At 44.3% G+C, this 26,931-nt stretch overlaps 1 protein-coding gene across 1 annotated transcript in view; it reads left to right on the top strand.

The window, feature by feature from the left end:
* Positions 1-26,931, top strand: part of OSTF1 (osteoclast stimulating factor 1) — a 625,847-nt gene that overhangs the window by 356,766 nt on the left and 242,150 nt on the right. The gene's annotated exons all lie outside the window — the stretch shown is intronic.

Here is a 26,931-nt window from a genome sequence, read left to right as displayed (position 1 = left end):
AAGTGTGACTTGTGCTGTCAGAAGATGTCTCTGACAGACGGTCACACTTCTTGTATCTACTGCCTGGGACCTCTCCACCTGCAGGACTCCTGTGCTATCTGTCACTCTTTCAGCCAGAGAGTCCTGCAGGAAAGGAGAAATAAATTAATCTTGAGAGGACTTCTTAAACCGGAGGGCTCCCCGGCCAAGTCTGTTTCGGGCAAGCCCTCTAAGACCTCCAAGACCCAGGCTTCTGCTTCTAAGCCTCCGGCCTTGGCTCCGACTCCTTTGGAGTCGAGATCGGCTCCGGCTGGAGCCGATATTATTTTGACTAAATCTTCGGCACCGGTGGCTATCGGTGCTGATACTTTAACTGCCACATTGGTGTTAACTCCGACCGGCTTCGATCACCATGTGACTAAGGCTTCGGTATCGGCACCGACCGACTCCGATACCATTATTTCCTTGCCTGTATCGGCTCCGGCCGGAGCCGATACATCCTTGACCAGACTCAGAGCCGAGAAGTTGTCGGCTCCATCTGGAACCGAGGGTTCTTCGGCTCCGATGGTTCCGTCGAGGAAGCGGTCCAGGTCTCCCTCTTTGGAGCCGATACTATCGGCTCCGGCCTCTCCTCTTCTTTCGGAGCAGAGCCATCGGAGCCTATCATCTAGGACTTCCAGGCTGTCAGACCATGATTTAGAGAGAGTGGTAAGCAGATTGTTAAAATCACAGGCACTAGCCCAAATGCTTCATAGTCCGTCTCAACAGACGACTGTTAGTCCACACCCTCTTCAAGTTCCTTCTTAGACTCTCCTCCAGAGCTCAGAGCCGGAGTCTATGGGAATAGTTATGGCTGCGGTGCAGATACCTCCCCTTTCTGCTCCTTCAGCTTCTACTTTTATCTCCTCCTCGAGACCTTCCTTGGAGGGATCCGGTGGTCAGGCTTCCCTGGTCTGCTCTGAGGGGGTGAGTGGCATCGGACCCTGCTCTTCCCCTCGGGGCTTCGGCCTTGGTGAGCTCGGCCCCGACATCTGCCTCTGAGCCTTCCCTTTCGGTGAGCCCGGGAGTCCCTGTTTCTTCGGAGCGGGGTCTCTCGGATCTCCCTGGGAGGGGAGCCTTCGAGGTGATGAGGAGTGTGCTGGCCCCTGGGCTCAGTCAGCAGTCTATCCCCTTAGCTCCTCCCTCTACGGTGCCTGTAGATGTCTCTTCCCATTCTCTTGCTCCCGGACCGAGAGATCCACTGCCTCAGGTTTCCCCACTGGGAAGAACCCCCTCTTCCGAGGATTCTCCTGATCCTTCAGGAGATCCTCCGCGTAAGAGGACCTGTAAGAGGAAGCACCTGGACTCCCCTGAGTCTACTACTTCATATACTGACTTAGATGAGTTGGAGGGGTCCCCAAGATCCCCCTCTGAGGATGTCTCTTTTTCAGACATCCTAGAACTCCTAAAACCCATTAATCCCTCCGAGGATGAGTCGGTATACCTAGAGGCGTTCGGATCTCGACCCTCCACCTCCTGGGTGTCTCCGCCTTTCGACCCCCTCATGGAGGTGATAGCTCGGAAGGCGGGGGCATCTCCTGATTCCGTAGAACCAGTTCCCAGGAGGCCTTCTAAATTTATTACAGCCCCTTCCGAGAAACAATTTCTTACAAAAGGTGTCCCTGTTGATGCCATGGTGGTGGCGGCCGCCACCAAGAAGGAACTTGCAGATCCTTCCGTACCAGTCCATCCTCCTAACAAGGATTCTAGGACCATGGACAGGTATGGTAAGCGGATGTTTTCCTCAGCGACCTTTGCCATGCGTTCGCTGAATTATTTATGTCACTTCACCAGACTTCAAAGGGACATCCTTAAAGAATTAGGTGAAGTAGTACAGGATCCTACAGCTGCAGGGGCTCAGGACAAGATTGCTTCTCAGCTAGGCATCCTTAACTCCATAGACAACTCCTCCATGCGGCTGATTTCGTATGCAGCAGATGGAGAGAGTAGAGCTGCAGGGACAGGAGTGGCTCTTAGACTTCAGTCCTGGATGCGGCTCTGTAATTTTGCAGATCCCTTTAAGGTGTCCTTTACAAACTCTCCCTTCGATGGATCAACATTGTTTGGTCCTCAGGTGAAGGATACGTTGACCAGGTGTGAGCAAGACGGCAAGACTCTTTCTGCCGTAGGAGTCCGTTTTTCCACCCCTTCTAGGCCTTACCCTAAAGGACAGAAGGGCGGAAAGATGTGGTTCCATAAATCTCAGGGAGTCACGCCGGACACACGTGGTCAGTTTACCCCTAGGGGCAGATGGGGTAATAATAATAACAGACGCCGCCCTAGGGGCAGAGGGCGTCCGCAAAACCAGGGAAGCAGAGAGCCTCTCTCTGACAAGCCCTTCCAGCATCCCTGAGGTGTTGCCCGACTGTCCATCCTTGGAGGCAGTCGGGGGAAGATTATCGCTGTACCCAGAAGCCTGGCTTTCCCTTTCACAAGACAAATGGGTACAGTCGATCATATCCGAGGGTTACAAGATTCCTTTCGAGGAAAGTCCCTTCACTCACAAAAATTCCCTTCCAGATGTTCCACCCGGTCTAAGGGAAATCGCAAAATTAGAAGTATCAAAGCTTCTACACAAAAGGGCCATTCAGCCAGTTCCAACAGACCATTCAGAGCCCGGAATCTACTCAAGGTTCTTTTTGGTTCCCAAAAAGACGGGAGATTGGAGACCAATATTGGACCTCAGCAGACTCAACAAGTCTGTGAAAAAGACAAGATTTCGGATGGTCACACTTCAATCGATTTTGCCCTTCTTGGGCAAAGACAACTGGATGTGCTCAATAGATCTTCAGGATGCATACTATCACATAAAAATCCACAGACGCTCCAGAAGGTTTCTCCGCTTTCGGCTGGGGTCCAGTCATTTTCAATTCAGAGCCCTGCCCTTTGGTCTCACTACAGCCCCCAGAGTGTTCACCAAATGCATGGCGGTGGTCACGGCTCACCTGAGATGTCAAGGATTCCAGGTGTTTCCGTATCTCGACGACTGGCTCCTCTCAGCCGCCACCAGGCATCAACTTCTCCAAGCCAGGGATTACACCCTAAATCTCTGCACTCGATCAACTATGAAAAATCCTCCTTATTGCCCTGCCAGTCTATTACTTTTATAGGCACAAATTTAGACACTGTTCGGATGTCAGCAAACCTCACAAGCCAGAGAATCCTAGATATCCAAAACTATGTGTGGATCATCCTTGCCAGCAAAAAAGTGCAAGCCAGGCTGGTCCTAAAAGTATTGGGCCTCATGGCAGCTGCCATTACTCTTCTTCCTTTGGCCCGCTTTTACATGCGTCTCCTTCAATGGATGTTGTTCACCCAATGGTCCTACCAACAACTTCCCATGCGTCACCAAATTCTGGTGACACAAACTTGCAAAAACCACCTATCCTGGTGGATTTCTTCTCCCCAAGTTCATCAGGACAGACCCTTTGTTTCCCCGGCCCCAGTAGCCACAGTCACTACGGACGCCTCCCTGATCGGGTGGGGGGGTCATTATCAGGGCAGGATGGTTCATGGGACGTGGCAACCGTTCGAATACCACCTGCACATAAATGTCCTAGAGATGAGAGCAGTGCTTTTAACGTTGCAAACCCTCAACGACTTTCTTCCCTTGGGAACAATTGCAGTTCACACAGACAACATGTCCGTAGTGTGGTACATCAACAAGCAGGGCGGAACCAAGTCCTACCCCTTGTGTCGAGAGGCTCTCAGACTTTGGCAATGGGCGATCTCCTCTCATCGGTTTCTGGTAGCAACGCATATCCCTGGGAAAACCAACATTTTAGCGGACAGATTGAGCAGAGCTATACTCATGCCTCACGAGTGGTCTCTCAAACAATCTGTAGTGGAGGAGATTTTTCAGAAGTGGGGCCGCCCATGTTGCGATCTTTTTGCTACTCCCCAAAACAGCAAATGCCCAGCCTTCTTCTCTCTCTTCCCACTTCTGGGCCATCCCCCCAGAGACGCTCTTACCCAAGATTGGCCCCAGGGACTTCTTTATGCCTTTCCTCCCTTTCCATTGATACCACAGGTACTCCAGAAAGCTACCGTTTTGAGAGCCAAAATGATTCTCATTGCCCCGTATTGGCCTCGACAAATTTGGTTTCCGTTCCTCCATCGTCACCTTTTAGTGCAGCCGTGGCATCTGGACCCAGTGCCAGATCTTCTGATCCACCAATCGGGTCAGCTGCATTGGTCCATTCCTTCTCTCAACCTCACAGCTTGGTTGCTCCACTTCCTTCCTTAGCCATGCTTCCTATGATCTCTAACCCTGTTAGGGATATCATAGTGGCTTCCCATAAATCCTCTACTAGAAGGATTTACACTAGCAAGTGGAAACGCTTCTCCCTTTCATAGATCCCTTTACTGCCCCTGTTCATGCAGTTTTGGATTTTCTAGCGGAAATCTTTCACTCGGGTTCTTCATCTTCCACGGTCAAAGTTCAGTTGGCTGCGATCTCGAACTTTCATGTCGGGTTTGCAGATCACAACATTATGTCCCACAAGCTTTGTAGAGCTTTTCTGAAAGGAGTTTTTCTCCTCAAACCTCCTGTCAGGAGTCCTCCTCCTCAATGGGACCTAAATCTAGTGCTGACATCCTTAATTCTTCCTCCCTTTGAGCCAACTGCTTCATGCTCACTAAAGTTTCTTTCGTGGAAGACACTCTTCCTTGTCGCTATTACCTCGGCTAGGAGAGTGTCAGAACTTCATGCCCTCTCTGTTCGTCCCCCATATTTGGTCTTCCACAAGGACAGAGTATCCTTGAGAACTAATCCATCCTTTTTGCCCAAGGTTGCTTCAAAAACAAATTTAAACCAATCTATTGATCTCCATGTATTTTTTCCTAATTACTCCAACAGATCGGAACAAAAATTACATTATCTTGATGTTCACCGCCAACTAAGATATTATTTGGACAGAACAAAACAATTCAGAAAGTCTGATCAGCTCTTTCTTTCTTATGCTGAAAATAAGAAAGGTCTCCCTGTTTCAAAGTGACCTTGTCTAGATGGCTATCTTCCACCATTTGCGAAATTTATCAACTTAGGGGCAAACAGCTGTGCTCAAAACCAAAGGCACATTCCACTAGAGGCTTAGCCACTTCTACAGCGTTTCAGGCTAGGCTACCCTTAGATACTATTTGTGCAGCAGCCACTTGGGCCACTCCTCATACCTTTGTTTCTCATTATAAATTGGATTTGGCCTCCAGGGATAGAGCCAGTTTTGGTTCCACGTTCTCAAGAGTCTGTTCCATTGAGCCACCCAGGATAGAGGTGCTAGGGGCGGTCCCATCCAGCAAGAATGAAGGCGAGATTGACAACTTAACATTTAGAAGTTATGTACCTACCATAACGTTCCATGTTAGTTGTCTTCTCTCGCCTTCTTTCTTGCGACCCTCCCTCCTGCCCCCTTGCCTGGACAGACCTTGATCTCCCTTGGCTCTGGAAGATTTTGTTTCTTTGGGCACCAGTTAGTTCTAGTTTTAGTTATCTGGTTTTCCCTTACAGCCTTTTTAGGCTTATTGCTCTTCTTTCCTTAGTGGAAAGTTTTTATGCTAGGTAGTTTTCCCTCTAGGTACCAAATGAAATCTGGGTGTTTACCGCCTTGCATCATGGGATATGGGGCTGCCTCGAGCTGGTAAAAGTGACTCTCGAACTTAGCAAGTGCCGAGTCGGAGCCGAGGATCAGCTCTGAACCCATCAAGCAAGAAAGAAGGCAAGAGAAGACAACTAACATGGAACGTTATGGTAGGTACATAACTTCTAATTAACTATTATTGCTGTTGGTAGTGCCTTTTTTCTTCAGTCATGTCTAAAGAGCAAAAAGTGCATCAAGAACCTAGGCAGTCCGGGTTCAAAAAATGTGATCAGTGTAATCAAAAGATGCTGATTACTGACAGGCATAGTAGCTGTGCTTATTGTCTTGGTGCCCTCCATTTACAAGACCCGTGTACCATTTGCCATGGATTTAGTAGCAGGGTTTTGCTAGAACTTAAAAACAACTTTATTGTCAGGGGCTTATTAAAGGTTCCCTTCTTAGAAGCTTTAGTGGGATCCCAGAGCTCCAAATTATCATCTCCTTCTACCAAATCTGAAAAAGTGAGTAAAAGATCTGCTGTCTCTGCTCCGGCCTCGGAGCCACCTAAAAAACTGGTTGCTTCGGAACCAAGGGCTTTTGGCTCCGAGAAATCAAAGTCTACCTCTTCGGCTCAACCTGTGACCTCAGAGCCAGCAGAGTTGCGGACTAGGAGACTGTCTCTGATCTTGGAGGTGGTTACTCCCACTTTGAGATCACCCATTTTGGAAGGAGCAAGATCTACTTCGTTTTCTTCCCCTTCCACCAGGAGCTTATCTGATGATGACTTGGAATAGGTGGTGAAGAGACTGCTTCGAACTCTGGCGCTGGCAAAAATTTTATCTCTTCTGGCCGCAAAGGAATTAAACCCATCCAAAGCACCATCCCCATCCTCGATTCCTCTGACCCAAGTTGTGGTTTCAGAGCCAGAGATCTTGGGTCTAATAGTAGCGGAGGCATCGGAACCAAGACCTCCGTTAGGTTCGTCGGTTCCAACATCTCCAACTTCCTCGGTTCCATTGGATTTTGAAGAGTCTAGAAGCCGACTTTCACCTGTCCGGTCTGGGGAGGGGTGTCAACGCAGACAGTTGCCCGGTCCGACTCTACCCCTCGCTGCCTCGGCGAGGCTGAGCTCTGCTCCTACATCAGCTTTGGAGCCACCCACTCTGCCTCTGGGTTGGCCCTCTTTCTCTTCGAAGCTGAGAACCTCTTCGGAGCGAGGCGAGGGAGCTTTTGAGCTGATGGAAAGAGTGCTGTCACCCCAGACAGCTCCACTCTCTGGCCCAGGTTCTCTTCCCTCCCAGGCGCCTGAGTTGATCTCATCACCACCCCCCCCCCAAGTGTAGAGACCCGGAGCCCCAGGAGGCCCCTGTGGGCAGCATCATCTCTTTCGAAACTTTATCAGAGTACCCCTCTGAGGAAGTCCCTCGAAAGAGATTGTGCAAGAGGAAAGCACATAGACTCCCCTGTTTGAGTCCATCACTTCAGATACCGACCTGGATGATTCAGAAGGGTCCCCATGGTTCCCCTCTGAGGCTGTCTCCTTTGCAGACATCCTTGAGATCCTTAAACAGAGGAGTGGCTGGAAGCCCACCAACCCTTCAGAGGACAAGTCAGTATACCTGGAGGCTTTTGAGTCTTGCCCTTCCACCTCCTGGGTGTCTCCTCCCTACAACCAGCTAATGAATGTAATATCTTGTAAGGCTTGGACTTCTCCAGATACAGTGGAGCCTGTGGAGCCTGTTCCACAGAGGCCCAAGAAATTCATTACAGCTCCTACAGAAAAGGAATTTTTAACCAAAGGTGTCCCTGTAGATGCGATGGTAGTGGCAGCGGTCACCAAGAAGGAGTTGTCAGAGACATCCTCATCTGTCCATTCTCCAAATAAAGAGTTGTGGACTATGGACAGATATGGAAAGTGTGCTTTTTCTTCAATGGCGTTTACACTCTTGACCCATTTTACAAGACTTCAAAGAGATCTCCTAAAAGAGCTGGGCGATGCTCTTCAGGGCACTATGGCTTCGGGGATCACAGATAGTTTCTTTTCAGCTCACCACCCTCAACTCAGTTGTTAACTCCTCCACACGACTGATTTCACTTGCAGCTGATGTAGCGAGCAGGGCAGCAGGTACAGCACTTTCCGTAAGGATACATTCCTGGATGCGGTTATGCAATTTTGCTGAACTCGAGTCTTCCTTCATCAACACCCCCATTGATGGCTCATCTCTTTTTGGAACAAAAGTGAAAAACTTTGACCAGGTGTGAACAGGAAGGGAAAACCTTGTCTGCTGTAGGAGTCCGTTTTTCGGTCCCCACTAGACCTTATCCCAAAGGTCAGAAAGGTGGGAAAATGTGGTTCTACAAATCCCAAAAACATTTTTCCGACACATGGTGAAACTTCCCCCAGGGGCAGAGGGGGAAGTAACAATGAAAGACGCTGACCTCTCGGTAGAGGGGGTCCACAGAATCAGGGCGACAGAGGTACATTTTCTGGCAGGCCCAGTGCTCCTGAAAAAAGGCCCGCCTGTCCTTCTCTGGAGGCAGTCGGGGGATGCTTGTCACTGTACCCAAACGCCTGGCTAGAAATCACTTAAGACAAATAGGTGCAGACAGTCATATCCAGAGGTTATTAATACCCTTTTCCACCCCACCCCCATAAATCAGTCCATTCTAGATTTTCCACCCGGTCAGAGTGAATATGCAACATCATAGATACACAAGTTGCTAGAAATAGGGTCCTCCAAAAGGTCCTGCAGACCAGATTGGATCCAGAACTTACTCAAGGTTCTTTTTCGTTCCAAAAAAGACTGGGGACTGGAGACCCATTTTGGATCTCAGCAGACTGAACAGGTCTGTAAAAAAAAAATCAATGTTCCGGATGGTAACACTGCAATCTACATTCCCATTTCTCAGGAAAGACAATTGGATGTGCTCGATAGATCTCCAGGATGCGTACTACCATATAAAATTGGACAGGCAATCCAGGAGACAGTTGCGCTTTCAGCTGGGAGCTAGTCATTACCAATTTCGAGCCCTGCCCTTTGGTCTCACTACAGCCCCCAGAGTGTTCACCAAATGCATGGCAGTGGTTATGGCTCACTTGAGACATCTAGGATTCTGTGTGTTTCCATACCTAGATGACTAGCACCTGACTGCCACCACCAAGCATCTACTACTGCAAGCGAGGGATGAAATCCTACATCTTTGTTCTAGGCTAGGCATTACGATAAATTTCAAAAAATCTGCCTTGTTGCCTTCACAGCTTATTACCTTCTTAGGTGCAGAGTTGAATTCAAAAGAAATTGTGGCAAAACTTACCCACGAGAGAATGCAGTCCCTACACCATCAAATTAGGAGCTTGATATCAAGAAGAAAGGTTCAGGCGAGGTCTGTGTTACAGGTTCTGGGTACCATGGCAGCGTAATTTTTCTAGTACCTCTAGCACATCTGCACATGAGGGTCCTGCAGTGGTTGCTCTTTGCCCTATGGTCCATGCAAGATCTACCACTGTCACATCAGATAATTATCACAGATTCATGCAAGAAGGATCTTATCTGGTGGCTTCAAACGAACCAGTTATTTTTGGGCCGCCCGTTTGTATTCCCGCAACCGACTATTGTGCTGACCACGCATGCTTCCCAGATCTGGTGGGGGGGACATTATCTGGGAAAGATTGTTCAAGGCTTATGGCGAGAACATGAGAACCACTTGCATATCAATGTCCTAGAGATGAGAGCAGTGCTCTATGCATTGCAGGCATTCCAGGGTTCTCTCTCTATAGGAGCTATTGCAATTCAAACAGACATGTCAGTAGTGTGGTACATAAACAAACAGGGAGGAAACAAATCGTATTCCTATGTCGAGAGGCACAATGGGTATGGCAATGGGCTGTCTCTTAATGTTTTCTGATAGCAATGTACATTCCGGGAAAATCCAATGTGATAGCTGACAAACTCAGCAAATCGATTCTGTTGTCTCACGAGTGGTCCCTGAAACAAGAAGGTGCGAAAGAGATCTTCGTAAAATGGGGCCAGCCTTGCTGCAGCCTGTTCGCCACATCCATGAAGGCCAATTGCAGCAGCTACTTTGCCCTCATTTTCCCCCAGAAAAGTCACCAAGGGATGCACTCGTACGCGATTGGCCCCCGGGACTTCTTTATGCCTTTCCACCCTTCCCCTTAATACCCAAAGTACTTCAGAAAGACAGCACATTGAACAGCGCTGTGATACTCATTGCACTTTACTGGCCTCAACAAATTTGGTTCCCCTTTCTCTGGGACCATCTGCTGGAGGAACCGTCGATTCTGGACCCAGTTCCAAACCTTCTTGACCCACTCATCAGGAATGTTCCATCCGTCCATTCAGACTCTCAAGTTGACAGCATGGCTTCTCCAATTCCATAAATAGCCAGGTGTTTCGATTTTGCCCCTGCAGTTAAACGTATCTTGCTCTCTTCCCACAAACCTTCTACCAGAAAACTGTATTCCAGTAAATGGAAAAAATTTTCATACTGGGCCGTTAAGCACAATATAGATCCTTTTACAACTCCTATCATAGCAGTTCTAGAATTTCTCTCCAAACCTTTTGACAAGGGTGCAGCAGCAGCTACCATCAGGGTATAACTAGCAGCCATATCTAATTTCCATGTTGGGGAAATGGTAATGTCTATCATTTCCCACAAGCTATGCAAGGCCTTTTTGAAAGGTACCTTCCTGCTTAAGACCCCCAATCAGAGAACCTCCAACTGCTTGGGACCTAAATTTTGTTCTAACTGCCTTAATCTTGCCACCCTTCAAACCCGCATCATCATGTGATATAAAGTTTTTGTCATGGAAAACTCTTTTCTTGGTAGCCGTTACCTCTCTATACACCATCCTTATATAGTTTTCCACAAAGACAGAGTATCCTTAAGAACGAATCCCTCTTTCTTACCAAAAGTTTGTTCAGAAGACAATTTCAGTCAAACTATTGAGTTGTCAGTGTTCTTCCCCAATTATAGTAACAAGGCAGAATATAAATTACATCAACTAGATGTACACAGACATCTATGCTTCTATTTGCACAGGACCAAAGATTTTGGAAAGTCAGACCAGATTTTTGTTTCCTTTCCAGATAAAAGGAAAGGATTGCCAGTTTCTAAGGTGACTTTGTCAAAATGGCTTACAGACTGCATTTCCTTTTCATACTTCAGTAATAACAGAAAGTTACCAGGCAAAGTGAAAGGCCATTCCACAAGAGTGGTTGCAAAGTCTTCTGCTTTTCAAGCTAAGCTTCCTATGGACTCTGTGCAGCTGCCACATGCGTGAGACCTCATACCTTTACTACTAATTACAAAGTAGATGTGGCCTCCCGGAACAGGGCTTCCTTTGGATCCACTGTACTGAAGAATCTGTTTTCCTGAGCCACCCAAGGATGAAGGTGCTAGGGACACTGTCCCAACCAGCAGAAATTAAGGAGAGATAGGACAACATAACATTAAGAAGTTATGTACTCACCATAACGTTTCATGTTTGTTGTCCATGTCACCTTTATTCTTGCGTCCCACCCTCCTTCCCCCTTCTTCGCTCCTGGAGGATCGGGCAGATAATCTCATATATATGCATGTATGTAGATTTATATATACATATGTTTTGGGGGGGGTTTGAGACTGTGGTTTCCTCATTTCGTTCAGCTAGACAAGAAGTGTTTATAAATAAATGCATATAGATAATAGTGCTTTCACTTGCAAACAAGATCTGGGTAATATACCCTAAGCATCATGGGATAGGGGTGAGCCTCGAGCCAGTGGAAGCTCTCGAGCTTTTGTATTAGGCCGAGTCAGAACTGATGCTCTATTCCAAACCCAACCAACAAAAATAAAGGTGAGCTGGACAACAAACATGGAACGTTATGGTGAATACATAACTTCTTATGTTCTTAACTTTTAGCAAACTTGTCTTAACTTATATGTCCCACACTGTTTCACTGTGCATATCCAGCAAATACTTTCAGCTTTTAGATAGCACTTTCTTCTGTCATGCATGACCTACCTTTCATGAGGTTTTAGACTCTATATGAAAATATTTTTAATATTAATATAGTATACATCACATATAGGTTGTATGTTTTTCTCAAGAAAGTCTGCCATTTTTTGTCACATTCAGTACTTATCTAGATGACACCCACAGCCACATGATGAACAGTATTACACTCACTTTTTGTTTTATTAATTTAAATGTGTATACCTTTTCATATTTTCATAACTTCTTATAAATACTCTTCAGTAAATCAAGCCCTGAACATTCTACACTGATGTTTTCACAGGATAGTAACTACCATTTCCTGCCGTCATGCACATGCCAACTTGCTTCCAAATCCACAGTCTACTTTTCAAGAGATGAGGCTAAATATTAGAATGATGTTAAAGTTAATATGTTATGGTTTACTATTCAATGCGTGAAGTCTGAAAGGTCCACTCTACACCACAACCTTTTCTTGAAAATTAGCATGCCGAATACCAACATGCATGAAAATAACACTGAATACCAAAACTTCTACTGCTCTGGACCCAGGAACAAGTGCTGTAACATGGCTTCAGAAGGGGGACAAGTTCGAACAGTTGGTAATGTTGGTATTCAACATTCCGACTTTCAGCATGTAGGATTCAGACAGCTTGACTTAACCTTCCAATGTTTGTCCAAGGTTGTTTTCAGATGCATACAGTACAGCACTTGAAAATTAGCATGCCGAATAACAACATGCATGAAAATAACACTGAATACTAAAACTTCTACTGCTCTGGACCCAGGAACAAGTGCTGTAACATGGCTTCAGAAGGGGGACAAGTTCAAACCCATTATTTACCTCCTGAGTGAGCACACACACTTAACATTTGCAGCCAGTTTACTGACTGCATGCACCCCAGGTGTCAGCGTACCACTGTATAACAAGAAAACATAGGTGAAACAGAAAGGGACAGCATAGAAAACCTTATGAATTTTTTTTAAAATTACAGTACTGGCTAGCCACAAAAGATGTTTATCATATTCATCATTGGTGCAATAGCCATAGCTATATGAAGTTATATTCTGACGATGATGTAATAGCCAGACAGCTCCCAGATCTTCAGGGCACTTTACATGCACCAAATTGTCAGACAGCTCAAGCTGAGCTAACTAAAATACATGCTTGGATGCCAAGCCCTTCAGAGCTTTACTGCCGCTGAAGAGTACCCTCCTCTGAGGTGTTCTAGGATTGACACCCGGCTTGTGCTGTACTTTTGCTGGGCAGATAAGTTCCCTTTGGTGGAAAAAAAACTTCTATTTAATTATTTTGTGTATTAGCAGTTTTATATTCAGGAAAGTTATTTTAAAGCTAGGGGTTTGTGTTTTAATGGGCTGTCACAAGACTATACTGTACTTTTAAACTTGGCTACTATTTTTTTTTCCTGTCAGTTTAAAATGTGTTTAAAATAAGTAAAAACTTTAAAATTTATTTATAAATGAAAACATTTTTTTTCTGTTAAATTCTGTTTATTTTAATTTGTGGGGCTGGCAAAGTGTTTTAAAATTTTTTTAACTGTGTTTGGGGAAAATGGCTTTTAAGATGATCTTGTTTTTACCACTATTTGCCGCTTGTTTTCCCCTGGGAAAGAGGCACCCTTTTCAGCGTCACCATGGAACAATCTGTTGTTCCCACAGTCAAGTCCTTCTTCCAGCCATAAAAGGAAAAAGTTAAGCAGTCTTTGCTGTCATAGCAGGCTACCAGTTTTCCTCAGTCACAGGTGAGTGACTGTGCTGTGGCTGTTAGTTGTACTTCAGACCACTAGGCTTTTAGTCTGGGTCCCTTTGGTGTAGCATCCACAGCCACTATGGACTGGGGGTTAGCCATGTCCTCTGTGGTTGTTGGGGTCCCCTCAGTGGGCAAGGGAGAACCACTCTTGTCAGTCTTGGGAGGAGGAGCAGGGAGGGCTTTTTTTTTGTCAGAATGTTGCCCCCATTCCTGGGGAAGCTGCTTGCTGCCACCTTTAATAATACTGCTGGTCCATTTTTCCTGTCAAAAAGAAAGAGAAAGTGAAACACCTATCTACTTTTATTCAAATTATGCTTATGTAGTTGAGGGTAATTTAGGGTCAGTGGCTAAGACACAGGGCCGTAAAATGCATAACCAATGCACAGAGGTAGGTCGAATGGCCATGCCTCTAGTGCTGCAAGGGGATATATTTACACACACACACACACACACACACACACACACACACACACACACACACACAAGTTGGATGCTGTGAGATTAGAATCTATACCTATCTAATAATAAAACACTATAGCTTGCAGTACTTCTCGCATGCGCCACATAGTTTATCTGATATCAGAGTGTCAGTCAGTGCTCTTAAGGTCGATGACGACAGCAGGCCTTGTAAAGGAGCACAGTGTTGAGGCTGGCAGCTAATCACAGGGCCTTAAAATGGATAACCATTGCACAGAGATGAGCCAGATGGGCATGTCTGTAGTGCCACAAGGAGATGTATGTACATACACATATGCACACGCACACATACAGAAGTTGGATAATGTGATAATATAACCCCTACCTATCTACCATTACACATTACAGCTTGCAGTACTTCTTGCATGTGCCACAGAGTTTATCTAATATCAGTGTCAGCCAGTGCTCTTAACTCATTCCCTCCAGTACAGCTCTTTTGAGTTTATACATTTAACTCCCAGTGGATGTGGCTTGAGCCTTTAAAAATGAAGGTATCACCTTACAGTTTTAACAAATACTCATTGATAGAGGTCAAATATTAATACAATTGTGTTTGCCATCGTATATATACTTCAAGATGAAATATTCTGATACCTTATCTATCATGGTTTTGGAATTAATATAAACATGAAAAAGCAATATTTGACACACAGAGGTGCAGTAAGGGTTAACTGCAGGAACACCCAGAAGTGCACACGGCTGTAAGGTGGATGACATCAGCAGGCCTTGTTAAGGATGTCAATGTTGAGGCCAGCAGTTAGTCACAGGGCTTTAAAATGCATAACCATTGCACAGAGATAAGCCAGATGGGCATGTCTGTAGTGTAGCATGAGGTTATATGTACCTACACACACACACACACACAAGTTTGATGATGTTAGATTAGAACCCCCTACCTATCTAGTAGTACACACTATAGCTTGCAGTACGTATCACATGTGCCCCAGAGTGCATCTGTTATTGCATTGTCAGCCAGTGCTCTTAAGGTGGATGACATCAGCAGGCCTTGTAAGGGAGGCCAATGTTGAGGCCAGCAGCCAGTCACAGGGCAATAAAATGCATATCATTTCACATAGATAGCCCATATGGACATGTCCATACTGTTGTGAGGGGATATACTGATAAACACACACACACACTTGGATGATGTGAGATTTAGAACTCCTACCTATCTAGTATTACACACTACAGCTCACAGTACTTTTCCCAGGTGCCTCAGGTTATGTTGGTTGTATATGTTGATTCAGGCACCGTACTTGTGGAGTACGCACAGTGGCCTTGTGTTAGACAGCATGTGCAGCCTGCAGAGTGATACTACTTGATACTGTTATTGCATCGAGTGTCCTAGGGGTGGGATACCTGGTAATATCTCTGCTGTGTGTGTACACTTACCAGTCTGGCCATATGTGGCTGTTTGCAGTTTGATAGGCGGACATGTGGCCTTAGACATTATGGCCTGTCTAAGGCATGTATTGCACCCATTGTATTTTACACCACCTGTGTACCTCTGTCTGTCTACAGGGTGACAGTCCACAGGCACAGAGGTCTGTGGTTGAGTGGATTATGTACTGTTGTGGCTTTGGTCTGGTTCCATCGGACAGCTGTTGTAATGTGTAAGTGCAGGTAACCCCAGCATTCTGGGGTATGTGGATGCATTTGTACATCCCCACCCATATCTGTATAAATGTGTATAACGGGGATGTCTCCTTAAACGTTGTTGTGTGTGTACATTATGTCAATGTGTTATATAGATATATGTGGGGAGTCTATGTATCATTGTACTTTATATAGCTATATGTACCTGTTTTGTGTGTGTGTGTGTGTGTGTGTGTGTGTGTGTGTGTGTGTGTGTGTGTGTGTGTGTGTGTGTGTGTACCACATACTGATAGACACTAAGACACTATTCAGGCATGAGGGGGATAGGGAGAGACAGATATAAGTAGCTGTACAGGCATATTTGCACATAGGTCTTTGGGCGATAGAGGCAACAGACTTGGGCTCAAGTTAGCTAAGTGTAGGAGCATTCCCAGTGTGATTTTCAGTATTTACAAGGTGACTCCAGGCCAGAGCTACTTGTACTCCAGTCCGGGATTGTGTGCTGCAGGCCACTGGCTGCTGCACCAGTTACCACAGTACTGCAGTTCCTTGATATTGTCCAAGGCACTCCCTGGCTGTTTGCTGACCTTAATATGTGACTCATACCTCACAAAAGTACAGAGCTTCACAGACTCTCCAGAAGTTTGCCTCATATTTTTGGTCCATTTCACATAACATTGTGGTTTTGTGCCACATTAGTGGCAAATCAGTGAAGATTGAAGTTGATAAATAATGACAGACATTTGAGTTTCAGACTCCATAGACATCAGAAGAATCATGCTAATGCAAAACCTGTTATTCTGTCTACATTCTACTTTTGTAGGCGCAACTGTTTAAAACCTCTCCATATTTGTGGGCCTTAGTCCTAGTTTTATTCATGGCTTTGCCCCAATTTCTTGCTCTTAGAGGTTGAGAATTATGATGTGACTGGGGTGCATGATGTAACGCCATACACAGGGTGACAGTCTGCGTACCGCTCCCTGTACATGTTTTTGCAGACTGTTCAGCATTTTGTCCCATATGTCTGCTGTGTTCTTCATACATTTGTGGTTTTCCAGTACTATACTGTCAACAGCGGTCACTGTCTTGTTGTAACTACTGACACATTTAAGTGATGGACTTTACATCCTGCAGCTAATCTGATCTATTGCAGCCTGCTGTTATACTAGCCACTTGCTAGGTTACTCAAATCATGTATAATGTCTGTAGGTATGGCCCTTTGTGCCCCCCATTCACTCTGGGTTTGTCCAGCTTTCTTGCAGTAACAGACTGAGGATTATGACAGTCTGTGGGAATACCACCATATGAGTACCCGACATGCAAAAGATGTTGGATGCTGCCAGGTTCAAATCAGCACCATCGCCCATGCTACTGTCCTTGGCCCACTGAGCCACACGAACCGCCAGACAGAGAGGTTTCCTTCCTCACACTATCAACAACCTGCAGAAATTGTCTGGTCTGCTGGTATATAATTGCAGACTTACTCTTACAGCAGTTGTATGGGAATACTGTTGTGTTTGGGGTGGGAAATGACTAGCCTATGCTCTGCTGGCACAGACAGTCGTGTGACTGTCCTATGACCCCACTGTTTGGCATCTCCCTGGAATAACATTGTATAATTTCCAGCCATGTGGCCTAGTGGATATTATGGGAAACATACTACTGGACAAGAGTACCTGTTGCCCCAAGTGGCTGTTAGATCTATACCAGTAGTCCATTAGCCCTCTATAGATTTCGGCAAGTAGCCCTGTAGCACACTATATATAGCCCACTATATTCCCTTGCATACATGCGGCAAGTCCATACATATGGTGCCATATGGCAGTACCCCTTACAACTTGTGTATAGGAGAGTGACTTAACCTTGCAAATGCAGCAGTTGACAGACCAGTAGTTTGGGGCCATCTCTGTCTGATGCATGCAGTCCACAGCCAATACATGGTGAGGTACAGGTTGTGTGGTCTGGGTGCCATCATTTTTACTAATATGTATATGAGTCGGAGTAAGGTGTTAGTCCCTAGGACCCTAGGTTGTCAGTGCATGTGTTGTGTTGTTTCTTGGCCAAGGCCAGGGCATATTAGGCATGCTTACATCTGCCTACAGGGACAGCCTCAGGGGGTTCCTCCTCTGAGTCCACCTATGGGTGTGGCTGTGGTGACCTAGGCTCTAATGGTGGTGGGGGGTTGTGTATCTCTTTGCTGATCCTGTTGCAGCTGTTTTTGCAGGATCATATTGTGTAGCATGGCACATACTTTGAACATCTGTGCATATGTGCCTGGAGAGAACTGCAGGGCTCCACCAGATATATTGAGGCACCTCAACTGTGAATTCAACAGCCCAAATACACACTACGATGTTCCTAGTTTGTGCGTGTGCCACATTATGGCATTCTTCGGTGGGTGTGTGTGCATTTCTGATGGGTATCATCATCCATGGTTCCAGGACGTAGTCTGCATCCCCAAATAAATGGCCTTGTGGAATGTTCCCCCATAGCAAACATCTGGTACAGCTGTGATGCGTGCCAGGTATGGGAGTCATGATAGCTGCCAGGGCTGCCAGCACACACATTCATGATAATGCCCTGGCTGTTGCACTCAACCTGGCAGTTGAAGTGGTACCCTTGTGGTTGACGTAGATTCTACCCTCTTCACCGGGTGGTGCCTTGATGTGGACATGAGTGCAATCTCTAGTACCCAGTACCTCAGGGTAGTGTGCTACATGGTAGAAGAGTCGCATACTGTTGGCCCTCTCCTCAGGGCTGTGGGGAAAATTAAATGTGCTCACTGCCATATGGTAACATGACATCCAAGAAATGGTGGAACACCCTGGAAGCAGATGCATGTGAGACTCCCATCATGTCCCTAGTTGGTCTTTGGAATTTACCTGTAGCTTGTATCCCAAGGGCTACACATACCTTTTTTTCTAGTGGGATGGATTCCCCTCTGTTGGCTCTGGGTCTGAGCTAAGGTCGGCAATGCTCAGTCAGTTGTTGCACTATGTCTCTGTCCACCCTGTAGCACTCTACAATCTCCAGCTGATGTAGCTCCTGGTAGGTTACCCTGGGCCTGAACACTCTTCTCCTTCTCAGTCTAGGCCTATGGTCAGCATCAGCAGCAGCTTTGACCGCAGCATCTAGCACAGACATATGTAGCGGGCCTGCAGCAACCCTAGCATTCTTTCAGTTAAAATTAGCAAGCCTGTACTCCACTGGTGCAGACTATCAGATTGTAGTGTATATGCAACCTTTATAGTGCTCTGTTCTAGATGTAGCCTGTGTGCTTGGCTACCTATGATGCATTCCACCTGCCAAGTACATAATTAAGGGGTTTAATGGCCCTTGTTTAAGTGGAACAGGGCTCATCAGTAATTAGTATATCATTGGCTTTCTCAGCAAATTGTGTTTTTTTTTTTGACAGCCTTCTTTGCTGAGTATTGTAGCGCGCTATGCAAACCCATGCCACAAAGATAAACAAAGCTTAGCAGTCAGTAGACGCACCCACCTGGAAGGGTATGCTCAGCAGAGCGTCATGTCACACAAACACGATAAAACACACACCTCAGAGGTAAACACAGCTGAGCAGTCAGTGTACATGCCCTCTGCTCAGCGCAGTGGTATGCCGCGCAAACAGGCATTGCAGAGCTCCGGTGAGCTTAAACGTTTGATGTCAGCTACCTCTTCTGTGGACACCAACACAATTCTGTGCCTACACTGATGGGATCTGCAGACACGATTATGTGCCTACACTGATGGGATCTGCGGACACGGATAACCATTTGTGCTATTCAGTAACCCAACTCATTTGCATACAGATCTGTGCACAGTACGTGGAAGCTACACAGTTTCAGGCCCTGCCTCGTTGGCAACCACAGCAGTCTAACATTGTACATACTCCACACAGGGTCCTGTAATGAATTACTCCTACATACTCACAAATTCTGTTTTTTACAATAGTTTTTTCCCACACCGACATGTGTGTGCATTGTGGCATGCAGAACAAACATACCCGGGGTATTAAAAATAATTTTACATTATTTTCCATATGGTTTTGGACACACGTTGATTAGTTTTGCACATATCTGTGTCCCTTTTGCTATTTCTGCCACTGTCAGTGCACTTTTACAGCCCCTGGTATCATTTTTGCATCCTGTACACGGAATGTTTCCATGTACATTACAGACACCAACATGGGGTCTACACGACTGCCTATCTGCTTACTGGATCGCTCTACCAGCCTCATTTGTATGCATTTCACCTGCTTATGTGGTGATTTGCATGCCACGGGCACTTCTTTGTTAGCATACTCATGCACACCCCTCAGCTCCATTTACTGCATTGCACATCTGGTTACTTCATTGTAAGCACCATGCCGCTATGCCTACACGGCAAATACGTCTGTGTAGGCGTTATTAAATTCTCCTCAAAGACTTGCTGTTTGGACCCCAGTCTCAGGAGATATTTAATAACTTGGAACACTAAAACTGGTTAAGTAGTTGCTCCACCCATGCCCAAATAGAGTACAAATGAATCCACCAAACATATTAAGCAGTTGATCATAATTTTCATACACCTTTAAATAACTCAACAAACAGGCTATGTGGACAGAATTTCCTTACCTAGAATGAAAGCTCACAAGTGCATGAAGAAAAGTAGTGCTGATAGTATGTCTGTAACATGAATATTTGCTATTATAAGAAGTTTACAAAGCATTAAAAAAATGTATGTTTTTAGTGTGCCTAATGTATAGTTTTTGCTGTTTATATTTCTTTAGTTGCCGTTACATTACTGGAAATGTGAATGCTTGTTATTGTACAGTGAAGTTTGTATAACTTGATTTTAAGAGGCATGCAAGGCAGTGGTTAGAAGTTAAAAAACGGATACATCAGAGTTTGTCAGGAGTTAAAATAATTATAGGACTTTATCAACTTTAGGACAATTAGTTATAATTATGCTGTTGGTGCATTAATGGTAATAAAGAAGCAGTTAACCTACAGCTTCCATTAAAATGAATAGGAATTAAAGCCCGTAGGAGAAACATCATGTTACTCATTAGTATGCCATCTGAACTCTCCTTCAACCACATAGTAACAAGTCATGGTAGCCAATCAGTGGACTCTTACTTTGTCCCATAAACATTGAGGCAGTTTGCTCATATTAACCTTATCTGGCTGCTTGCATAAATATAGTACCCCAAGTATAGCCATGTCTGCAGAGGAATTCCACTCTGATTGAATGCAGCTCACAAAGCATGCAGGACTGTTGTTTGCTAGATTTTATCATGTAACCTGTAGGAGTCCAGCTGCATGCAAACAGCTGTTTTAGCATTGTGGGTGCAACAATCCCCCTCCCTTGTCAGTAGGTTGCTCAGCAGACAGCACTGACATGAGTACTAAGTACTATTAAACTCAAAAACCCACCACCACCCGTGTTGCTTGGCAAGAAAATCCCAGCTGGTAACATAGTCCACTACAGTGCAGGCAAACCTGCTACCACACCCTTTCTCACCCTCTTTTCTGTGATGCTGGTGAGTTTCTGCCAGTGGGAGCTCACACAATAGATCCCCTCATAAATCGGCAGTATAGTAATGTGTCTTTTTGCAGGCATGGGCAGTGGGCTACATAACTAATCCCTACTGTCCATTCTTGTGGTGGAAGTGTGTAGAGAGTCTTCTGCAGTGTTTCCGCACCTTTATTTGGAATAAAAAGTACATTTATTCACATGTACTTCAAATGAACTGTAGAGTATACAGCAGTATACAGCAGCACGTTGCTTCCATGTAAGTAAGAGCAACTACTGGTGAAATAAATTGTGCTGTAAAAATAAGTTCTCATTACTTGCACAGAGAAATGAACTTTTAACTTGAGGATAAGTCATGATTTCTAAGTTTAAGTTCTACCGCAGCAAGAGAAGTCCGTTATGTCAGTGATGGTCTTTAATGACTTGGCTAAATTTTATATCCGGATCCTGTCATAAGTGGACGAACATTGTTATAATAGCCTTGGAAGATCATTTTTAGTGGGTAGTGCAGAAGCTACAGGAAAAACCTTATGATAAATGTAAGATCATAGCAATAAATAGCAGATGTGGATTATGGAAATTGCAAAGTTTAACCACTCTGCACTCACGTCTATGTTTAAACAATAGCAGTATTCGTCTAACAAATATTTCTATGTGTCATTCAGAAAAAAAAAACAGAACAAGAATATGCAACCCCATGGTCTACTTTGATTCATGTTTATGAATTGCAGTAATTTCCTGCAATATACTGAATGAAGGATGTGCAGTGTTTTTATGCATCTGTTGTTGTTGTGACTTTCGGCTTTTCCCGGTTAGGGGTCGCCACAGCGGAACTATCTGTACTCTGTTAAATTTCAGGAAGCTTTTATTTTAGGGATACAAACTGTTATCCAAGTTAGAATTCATCATGCCAGTCACAGAAGCAGAAATGTCTCTTCCTTTTCCTTTTAATGTGGCTGATGTATTGTCTTCCCACCTTCTGATCCCTAATACTACAAATAAGTTCTACTGCTAACTATAATGGCAGATAAGCCAGTTTGTATGCGGAAATGTAAATGCTTTTGTTTCTCAAAAGCCATAAAAGCAGGGATGACAAATGTTAAATATAGTTTATAGTTCCTACAGTTTGTAAATCCAGAAGGGTTACAATCTGCTACACTGAGAACAATTTGAGAGCAGTTTCATGGAGTAGAATAGCTTGGTAGAATTGCTTCCTTTCCCAAAAGTTGTGCAGTACTGTCATTGGTATATTTATGTAAGGGAAAACTGGGGGAGTGGACTGAAACGAGAGGATCGGAGTACACCACCTCCAAAAAATCTGAGTTTGTAAAAATACATAGGAACAATTTTGGTGAGGTTGTCATACTTTGTAAAATTGCTCTAGATGTAATACATCTAATGTTAGAGTAATCATAGTCCATAGAAATAAGCCACACACACAGTATTCCAGACTTGACAAGTTTATAAAATTACTCACAGGCTTTTATTTTTACTAAAGAAAATCTTAGAGCTAATGATGGGGAGTGCAGTACCTGTCTAGAATGTAACTATATCGAAGTGGTATTTATTGATATGAAACATTTGTATACATTTCTTCACAAAAGTAACAATTTGTGTCACTGGAAAGACGTCACCAGCAAAAGTAAAGTGTAGTACCTGTGCAGAATGACCTGGCCAACTTCATCATTGAGCCGGGTGCAAGTCCTTAAGGGTATAATGGCAGTCTTGGGTACAGTGTGTTCCCAAAGTGCCAAGTATAATGCAAGGAAATGTTTGCTTAGAAATGTTAGAGTGGTAGTGATATTGTTTCCCATCAGCAACAGTATACAAATTTGCACACGCATGTCACTGAGACATTCTACCAAGCTGTATTATACAGAGTTTCTCTAAAAAACTAGTTATGAAATCCTTTTCAGTCTAAGGGAGTGCAATACTTGTCTAGAAAATATTTGTTTCAGGTTGGCAGTAATTAGAAATAATATATTTCACTGTAAATGTTGTTACCATTTCTTTCACTGGAAATATGGGATTACACCCTAAACATATCCGTGCACATGAAGTGCCACAAATTGCATGAATATCAAGTTGCGTGCGTGTCTTCATACTTAAAATTATCTACTTGATGCATTCTTTAGCTGAGCCATACTTGTCTGTAGATTTTGTTAGAAATGTTCAGTTTCTTGGATGTAGTTGATAACGACCACCTGTAGGTCTACATAGTTAAGATGTTCAGTTTTGATATATATATATATATATATATATATATATATATATATATATATATATATTTATAAAATTCTACCTGGCAAACTCAGTAAATGTCATAATTGTTATTTTGTCTTAACATCAAAACTATATTTCTCAGAAAATTACATTTTCTATCATTTTAAATGGTGTAGCAAAAAATAAAATGTGTGAACAAGTGCAATTTGACATTCACACATTTAAGATGTTGTCATTTACTTGTGTTTAGTGACACTGACACATTTGACTGGATTCCAAAAAAGTTGCTGTCAGTGCACGTCTGCCCTGATTCTGAAAGACCTGCTCTCAGTGTAACTGACTTACTTTGGTGTAACACCTAGCTTTAAACGGTTTACTGTTGAAACCTGGTAACTGTATGGGTTGACCAGTCACATGGTTGACCCGTAATCCTGAATTTGGAACAGTGAAATTCTGGCCAGGTCAAAACTGAATACGTCAACACCTGTAGTTTGATATATTCGACATAGCAGGATGTGACGTCAGTCACCCATGCTATGCGCCTTCATGTACCGCGACATTCCATAGTCAACGGTACGTGTATTTTAGTATTTTGCAGGGGGGCAAGCCCCCCTGCACCTCCCACACCCCCTGCAATTTATATATACCAACTTCAAGATCGCACTGCAGTGAGGAAATGGGATAATTCCCTGTTCCTCACTGAACCGCAATCTCGGTGCACAATACCAAACTCAGATACTTCAACTGCACTACCCATTTGCTGTAGTGTAGTCAATGTGTTTTGAGTCGGCATTCTGCCCATTGGAAAACTGCCTTTCAACCGCATGCCAATCGACAGCAGTGACTTTGTGTATTTAATTGTAAACCTCTTTAAACAGGCTTACTATGGGGTCCAGATTCCAAAACACCTGCTGTCAATCTGCTCATAGCATAAGTTGTCGCTTACACTGAGTGCAAGTCTTTTAGAATTGGGGCCATTCTGTGTAGTGTGCAGCAAAGTATCATTGTGTCTTGTATTCAGAGTTATTATGGAGGTATGACCCTTAGTAGTTAATCCAATTAGGGATGACCATAAGAGCCAGAGATGTGGTCCATCATGCATACAGGATGATTGGCAGATACCATCTGACATGAGTAGCAGTGTACATATGATACATGAACAGAATCACCAAAGACCGTACAGATTTTTTGGTTCACTCAGGAGACTTGTATAACATATTATGATATTAAGTATGCAGTATCCTTGTACAATGCAGAGAGCTTTCAGAAGCAGATTTGCAGCTGAGAACTTAGAGTACACATCATGGCATCCTGTGTACCCAGCTAAACTATTGAATCATTTATGTGGGGTGGACTTTTTGAAGTATATGCTTTGTGGTCATTGAAATGTAAGTGTTTAGTTTGAAATGTAAATATTGGGGGGGTTACATTTTAAGGACATCAGCATCACACATACTCACAAGGAAAACTACATATCGACTCCGGCGGCAGAAGAGTAGCTGCAGAAGTTCTCAGGAGATCAAGCAGTGCACACTGCATTTCACTTGTACCTTTGATACTTCAGAAGCATTATTACCAGGGTTAAGGATGCACAGGCTTGCTTCTGCTGTACAGTGTGAATTGCAGTGCTATGTGGGTGACAGTGCACAGTTTAGCTAGAGGTGCTGTTATTGTGCTATTGCACAACTGCATGATTTCTGTGTATCATAGGTAGGCTTGCTACTCTGTAATGCAGGTCATATCCAACTCTGGTTTGTTTTTAAGAGTAATGCGGGGGCTTTCTCTGTGCATTTGCAAGTGTTCTGACCTTATACAAATTGTGTTTGGGAATTTTGTCCAAAATGGCCACTAGAAGAGTATAGCAGTCCGTTTTTTTCAGGGTAACCGGTGTAAAAGCTGTCAACTCCATAAACAGAGTTATTAGAGAATCAGACCTAAAGATAATTTTAGCTATAAAAGTGAGAGTTGACTTTTTAAAATATTTGATACAAAAATAACAAAGTGAATATTTGTCTGCTGAAATTTAAATGCAGCTGCCCAATTGCCTATAAAGCAAGGAATATACTTAACGCATCATTGAGCTCAGGAGGTTTGTACTCATACCTTCCAGTGATTGCATCCTTAGTTTTTTGACAAAATCGAGTTATGTCCTTAACATTTTGAACAAATGTTGATACCTCTGGAGCCATAAAAGTTACTAAAGAAATGCAAATGGCTGACTGTTCAGTACAAAAAAAATACAGGATAGTGTTTGCTAGAATCTCGGTCTTAAACTTGATTTTATAAGTCATAAACAGAGTAAATACTAATTTTGTAATGTTTTTATAAACAATTTACAATATTTCAGTAACCACTCAAGTTACACACGTACTGCCAGCAACATTCTGTTTGTCCATATGTGAGCTTTTATAGGAGCCCAAGCAATTCTGTTACTTGGCTACTAAGATATTTAGCGAGACCCCAGCCATAAACAAACTATACAATAGAAGGAGGAAGCTACTACATGATAGAGCAAAATCCCAAAAAGGGAAGGCATCTCTGATCAGTATTAGCAAAAAACTATGGGCACTCATAAAAATCGTGTAAGGCCAGCTTCGAGAGAAAATTGCACAGGACACTAAGGATAATCACAAGGCTTTCTTTAGTTATGTTAGGAACCTGGGTGGGAATTCCCAGATATGCTCAGAATTAGTCCAAAATGACAAAAAATACACCGAGCCCACAGACATTGCCAACATCCTAGCTGACAGGTTCAGTGCAAACTCCCCCCCCTCCCCACCAAAAGGGCAAATATCTATCCCAACAGAGTGCTGCCCCCCTGACATCTCAGATGCTCAGGTAAGAGCCGCCTCTCCAAAGCAAAAACACAGCATCAATGGGACCAGATGGTGTCCCGGGCTGCGTCCTACATGAACTCCAAGAAGAGCTAAACCCAAACATAAAACTACTGTTCAATCTTAGCCTTACTACAGGATATGTACCCATAGAGTGGCGTACAGCAACAGTGGTCCCTCTCCACAAAGGTGGTGCCTCAACGGATCCTGGAAACTATCGCCCCATAAGCCTGACTAGCTTGGTCTGCAAAGCTATGGAAAGGATCATCATGGACCTCATAAATAAAGATATTGGGGACCTACAGACACTGGATCCTACCCAGTTTGGCTTTGTTAAGGGCAGATCCTGCCTCTTAAACCTGGTCAATTTCTTTGAAACAGTCACCAAGGCCATTGACGAGGGGAAGGTGGTCCACACAGCCTTACCTGGACCTCACAAAAGCCTTCGATACAATACCCCACTCGGGCATTATAGATAAGCTCACCAGCTTAAATATAAACCCCTATGTCACTAGATGGGTTGCAAACTGGCTCAAGGACAGAACCCACATGGTTAGAATTGCTGGAGCCATGTCAGACTCCAAACCAGTTACAAGTGGCGTCCCACAAGGCTCAGTCCTGGGACCTCTCTTGTTCGGTATATATTTTTCGGCGGTACAGGCCAACACGGAAGGACTGTGGCTGACCAAGTTCGCAGATGACTGCAAACTGGGCGCCATAATCAACTCTCCAGCCGACACAAGCATCCTCCAAAAGGGCCTCATAGAAACAGACAACTGGTGCCAGAGCCATGGCCTCAAGCTAAACGCCAAAAAGTGTATAGTCATCCCCTTTGGCAAAAACAAAGTGCCCATAAATTACCACATAGGTGGTAATCCATTAAGTACAGAAGAAGTCATTAGGGACCTGGGGACCCAAGTTGATAGC

The sequence above is a fragment of the Protopterus annectens genome, chromosome 2.part0, assembly GCF_019279795.1.
Source record: "Protopterus annectens isolate FY-2018-M chromosome 2.part0, PAN1.0, whole genome shotgun sequence".
Taxonomy (NCBI): Eukaryota; Metazoa; Chordata; order Ceratodontiformes; family Protopteridae; genus Protopterus; species Protopterus annectens.
The sequence above is the reverse complement of the archived record's forward strand: the minus strand, read 5'-3'. Positions and strand labels throughout refer to the sequence as shown.